We start from the raw sequence: 5,673 nt of genomic DNA, 5'->3' as shown, positions 1-5,673 counted from the left end.
CCTTTTGTGTTGCATACAGATGCTTCAGGTGTGGGGTTAGGTGCTGTATTATCCCAGGTACATGAGGGGGAGGAACACCCAATTTTATATTTAAGCCGGAAGCTGCTGCCTCATGAAACTCGGTATGCCACCATTGAGAGGGAGTGTCTGGCCATTAAGTGGGCTATTCAAGAGTGTCAGTATTATTTGGAGGGACGCCCTTTTAAACTGATTACTGACCACGCTCCTTTAAAATGGTTAGGGCAAATGAAGAACAATAATGCGAGACTCATGAGGTGGTATTTGGCATTACAGCCCTTTCAGTATTATATTGAGCATCGGGCGGGGAAGTTATTGCAACATGTGGATGTATTGTCCAGGATTGCTAGTCTGGATGGAGAAAATGGTAAAAGGAAAAGGACTAGCAATATTTTGAGCAGGGGGGTATGTGAGAATCAGAGAAGCCACAGAGCCCAGAATGAAGGGGGGAAGAGAGAAAAGCCAGAGTGGAAAAACTACAGATCCCAGAATGCATTGCAGGAGGGGCGGAGGCAGGAGCGTAGAGAACACAGATTTCAGACTGCTTGGAAGAATAGGAGAGAGGAGGACAAACGAGTACCTGAGCCACATGAGAGGAAAGGAGAGGGGGCTGATTGGGAGATGGAATCAGCTGAGGAGAGGGTGGAACACCTGAGGGAGGGGGTGGAGAATGGGGGGATGGAATGGGAGGAGTTGGAGCAGATAGGAGGAGGAGGTGTGGAAGAGGAAATGGAGGTGGGAGAGGAAGTGGCTGGAGAAGAGTGACTTCTGGAGGAGCCCAAAAGTATCAGGAAAGAGTAATAGTCAGGAGAGATCCGGCGGGTGGTTGTCAAGAGGTAAAGTGTTGACAAGTGAGGGTGGTGGATCTTTAAAAGCCTGGCTAAGCTGTGCTGGGGAAAAAAGCCTAGCTAGGCTGAACGGTTGTGAGGCCTTGCTGAAGAGGGCGTTGTTGGGAAGCCTGGCTAGCAGAACTGTGGTTAAAGCCTGACTAGCTGAACTTTGTGGGAAGGCTGGGCTAGCCGAACTGTGTTTGAAGCCTGGCTAGCAGAACTGTGTTTAAAGCCTGACTAGCTGAACTTTGTGGGAAGGCTGGGCTAGCCGAACTGTGCTTGAAGCCTGGCTAGCAGAACTGGGTTTAAAGTCTAACTAGCTGAACTTTGTTTAAAAGACTGTCAAGCGGAACTGTGTTGCACCGCCTTGCTAGCGGAACTGTGTGGCAGTGAGAGCGAACTGCACGGACGAGTGTGGAGTCGGAAGTGGACAGCACGGATAAGTGAAGGAGACAACTACGCGGCCGGGAGGAGCGGCTGACAATATATATATATATATATTTAATATTGTTAACAGCCTTGATCTGTTATTATGTAAAGTTGATATATCAAGATTTAAATAAACGTAAACATAGTCATAGTGTAGTTTGGGAAATGTCAATTTAAAGAGTGATTATCAGAATGAAGGAGGTATTGTGAACAGCTCCTATCACTGTCACAGTGGTGAAATCTGTGATATGGATTTTTATTTTATAGCTGGTTGTTCCCAAGCTGTGCCAGTAATGCTGTTTTGATAGGACAAAGAAGAGAAATGACCAGTTGAATAAGTTGGAGGGGTACAGAGATGTGCAACTGCATCCATCTGTTTCCCTGTATTCAGAACATCTAGATGCTGACATTACTTACTGGGGGGGGGGGGGGGGGGGGGCGGGGGTGCAAAGGCAAATAAGTGACTCAGCTGAGGATACAGGTCTTGTGGTCCATGAACTTTCAGCTTTGCAGACCTACAAAGGCAGGAAACCAGTCATAAAGCAACATAAGAGCTTTTCTGCATTTCCAAGGAGCATGGTCTGAGAGATACAGGAAGCCAGCTACCTAGTAATGATGAATGTGATGGGGCAGAGTTGAGGAAGAATGATGTGAGTGAGATTAAGAGATGGGGTAGTGGAAGAGTACTTGGTGCAGATGGTGGGGAGAAGAAAGAAAGTGAAATTCTTGGGTGAGGAAAGGAGAACATACACCTTACTCAGGTTGTGGAGGAAGAGAAAAGTGTGGTAGGCACAATGGAGAGAGGTGAGGAAGGGAGACTGCCTGGGTTAGGAGAGGAAAAGAGACTGTCCTGATTTTTTTTTTGGGGGGGGGGAGGCGCTTTCAAGAAAAAGGAGAGGAGGAGAGGTATTCTCAGATCAGGGTGGGTGGCAGATGAGAGGGATGCAAGAGCTCAGTTTAAGTGTGCCATTGTTTGAGGCTGGCATAGGGGAGCATATGTCTGGAACGCATCAAATACACATTTTACTTACCCCTTCACCCACAATACAGCTCACAAGCTACTTCTCATCCTGCATACACCCTACAGAATCCTTTCCCACCCATCATCTACGCACAGTATACACTCAACACATAACCCCAACATACTCCCTCTCCAATCACATACAGTTAGAATGCTGGATTTGGCCTTCTTCTGTTGCTGGAGACCCCTTTGTGAGTTCCTGTGTCATATACCATGTTACTAGTAATGTGCATTTATTTATTTTAAAAATTGATAGACGGCTCTCTCTCACAATTCTAGGCAGTTTCCAAAAAAACATACACAATAAAATCATACAAAACATAAGTTAACGATATTAACCACAAAAAAGTGCAAAAGTAACCCAGTTAATGTGGAAGACCTTACTAGCTTTGAAGGCACGAGTATTAACTAAGGGTCCCTTTTACTAAACCATGCTAGCAATTCCTGGCAGGTCAAATGCGACGCAGCCCATTCAATTAGAATGGGATTTGTCATATTTGCTGCATGGGAATCATCAGCATGGTTTATTAAAAAGGGGCCCTAAGGGACCTACATTTTTTCTAAAATTCCCCTGTAAATGTTGAATCACATGTCAGGATCATCAATATATATTTTTTGACCCTTTACAACTAGAAACATTTCTTACAGAACATTAATTAATTTAGTTGAGGTTTGATTTGTGGGAGTTTAAATTGAATATAATCTTGTAAATATGGGAAACATTCCTGATGCTCATTGTCTTTTTTTCCTTTCTTTAGTTAGTTCTCTCTTATCTCTTGATGTGGACTTGATTACTGTTATATTGATTATTGTTTTCTAGTTATGATTTGTTTCATATTTCTTGTAATTTTTCTTGGGAGTATGTACTCATAAAAGCATTTTTTTAAAGTACAAAAGTAAAATACACAAGCAGCTGACAAATATATAGAGGCCCTTTTACTAAGCCATGGTAGAACGAGTGCATAGCTCCTGCATGCTAGAAAGCACTACTGTGGGACATGCTGAGGTATCCCATGGTAGTGTGCCACTCAGCGTACACTAATCCTGCGCTGAAAAATATTGTTTTAATTTTTCAGCTCTGAAGGCATGACCATGATTGGAGAGTAGGTGTGGCCTGCACCAATCAGCATGGGCTCATTCCTGCGTGCTGTCCAATTACCTCAAGAATAGCACGGGAGCCCTTACCACCAAATAAAGAGGTGGTGGTAAGGGCTCCCACAGTCATGGCCATGTGCTAATTGGGAAATTAGCATATGGCCATTAATGAGGGATATAGAAAATACAGCCATTTTACTGCAGCACTAAAAGTGGCCACAGCACATGGTAAACCCATACACTGACAGCAGCACCAGCCACTTTTTAATGTGGCTTATTAAAAGGACCCATAATTATTAATCACTAGAATTACTCTAAAAAATATTGTAAACCTAAACATCAGCAAATGCCTGAGTAAACATATATGCTTTTAGGGCCCTGTTTACTAAGCCGTGCTATAGGTACACTAGCATTTTTAGCACATGCTAATGCTAGAAGAGACACCCATAGGAATGTATGGGTGTCTCTTGCATTTAGCTTGCGCTAATTTTAGTGCACATTAAAAATGCTAGCACACCTTAGTAAACAGGGCACTTAGTTGTTTTCTAAATTGCACACTAGAACAAATTTTTTCCCAGTGTTTCTGGCAATGCATTTTAAAGAACATCCCCCTCTATGTAAAAAAAACAGAGCGCTATACATCTAATCGAATATGTCAAAAAGATGGGACATCGAGCAGGTTAGAGCTAATGGTAAGAGCATTGCATTTTGTTTATTCATTTGATGTTTGCTTCATAAATTATTTTGTTACAGTTAATACTGCATTATATTGATTTAATTGAATTTCAGTTTGTTTTATCTTTGCAATAATTGCATTTTACTCTAATTTATATGTTGGGAATCGCTGCCAGCACCACTGCTACTAATATTATTATTGAAGAGCAGAATGCCTAACTAAGACAAGTGCACAATATTTGTTGTTCTGATTTTTAGTATTCAGTACTTGTATTTGAATATGCTTGTGAAAGAATACTTTTCAAATTGACAGCTTAGAAAACCTACTGGCTGATATTCAAAATTACTTAAGCAGGCAGGAAAGACGTCCATCCGGCTCCCAGAGCGGAGGGGCTGAGGGTCCTCTGCTTCCCTGACCCCCAACTGGCCATTGCAGGCTTCTCAAAATGGCGGAAGTGGACGAACTGAGCACGCTCGAGTACCTGTCTCTGGTGTCGAAGGTGTGCACGGAGTTGGACAACCACCTGGGTATCAATGACAAGGACCTGGCTGAGTTTGTGATAGATATCGCAGAGAAAGCTGCTACCTTTGACAATTTTAAAAATGCCTTGGAGAAGAATGGTGCTGAGTTCATAGACTCCCTGATCAGTAACTTACTGTGTCTCATACAAACTATGCGACCTCCCACAAAGCCATCCACAAGCAAAGAAGCTGTTGTTAAACCCGAGAAAGAGAAGCTTAAAGATCTATTTCCAGCCCTGTGCAGACCAGATGATCCTATGGTTCGGAACATGTTGGATGCAGATGACGTTAAGGTAGCTGCAGATGCTCTCAAGGAACTGGAAGCTCTGATGCCAAGTGCAGCTGGTGAAGAAAAAGTCAAAGGTTCCAAACACCGGGATAAAAAAAAGAGGAAGAGTCGAAGTCGCAGCAGGGATAGAGACAGAGACCGAGACCGGAAGCGCCAGCACAGGTCTCACTCCCGGTCTCGCTCAAGGTCACGAGACAGGAAGAAGGTCAAGTCTCGTCATCGTTCCCGAAGCAGGAGCACCAGCCCTGGCAAGGACCGTCGGGACAAAGACAAGCATGCAGACAAAATGAATGACCGATGGAGGGACAAACATGTGGATCGGCCTCTGCCAGAGGAGCCCTCCATAGGGGACATTTACAATGGCAAAGTGACAAGCATCATGCAGTTCGGGTGCTTCGTTCAGCTGGAGGGGCTAAGGTGAGAGAGAGCACTGTCTTAGGAGGTCTTTTGCTAATGGTTAGTGCAAGTTATCTGCTCCAGGACCCATTTATTTCTATGGGGCCTGCTGCAGATAAAATGCACTGATCTTTAGTAAAAGACCCCCGTAGTCTGATAAATGTAAAGTTTTATTATGACATAATTGGACTAATATCCCCTAATAATATCCTGAATTTACTCTGTCTTATATAACTCTTCACAATGTAACCCATAATTGAACTGCAACCAATTGCACTTCCATCATTTACAATGTATTGTAAGCCACACTGAGCCCGCAAATAGGTGGGAAAATGTGGGATACAAATGCAAATAAATAAAAATAATAAAATAAATTGCCTGGGACCACCCACCAGCTG

At 43.4% G+C, this 5,673-nt stretch overlaps 1 pseudogene; it reads left to right on the top strand.

Moving 5' to 3' along the window:
* The first annotated feature begins 4,514 nt into the window (after positions 1 to 4,514).
* On the top strand, positions 4,515 to 5,300 carry LOC115459860 (annotated as a pseudogene).
* The last annotated feature ends 373 nt before the right edge of the window (positions 5,301 to 5,673 follow it).

This window comes from Microcaecilia unicolor, chromosome 1, assembly GCF_901765095.1.
Source record: "Microcaecilia unicolor chromosome 1, aMicUni1.1, whole genome shotgun sequence".
NCBI lineage: Eukaryota > Metazoa > Chordata > Amphibia > Gymnophiona > Siphonopidae > Microcaecilia > Microcaecilia unicolor.
This window is presented reverse-complemented; position numbering and strand designations above follow the sequence as displayed.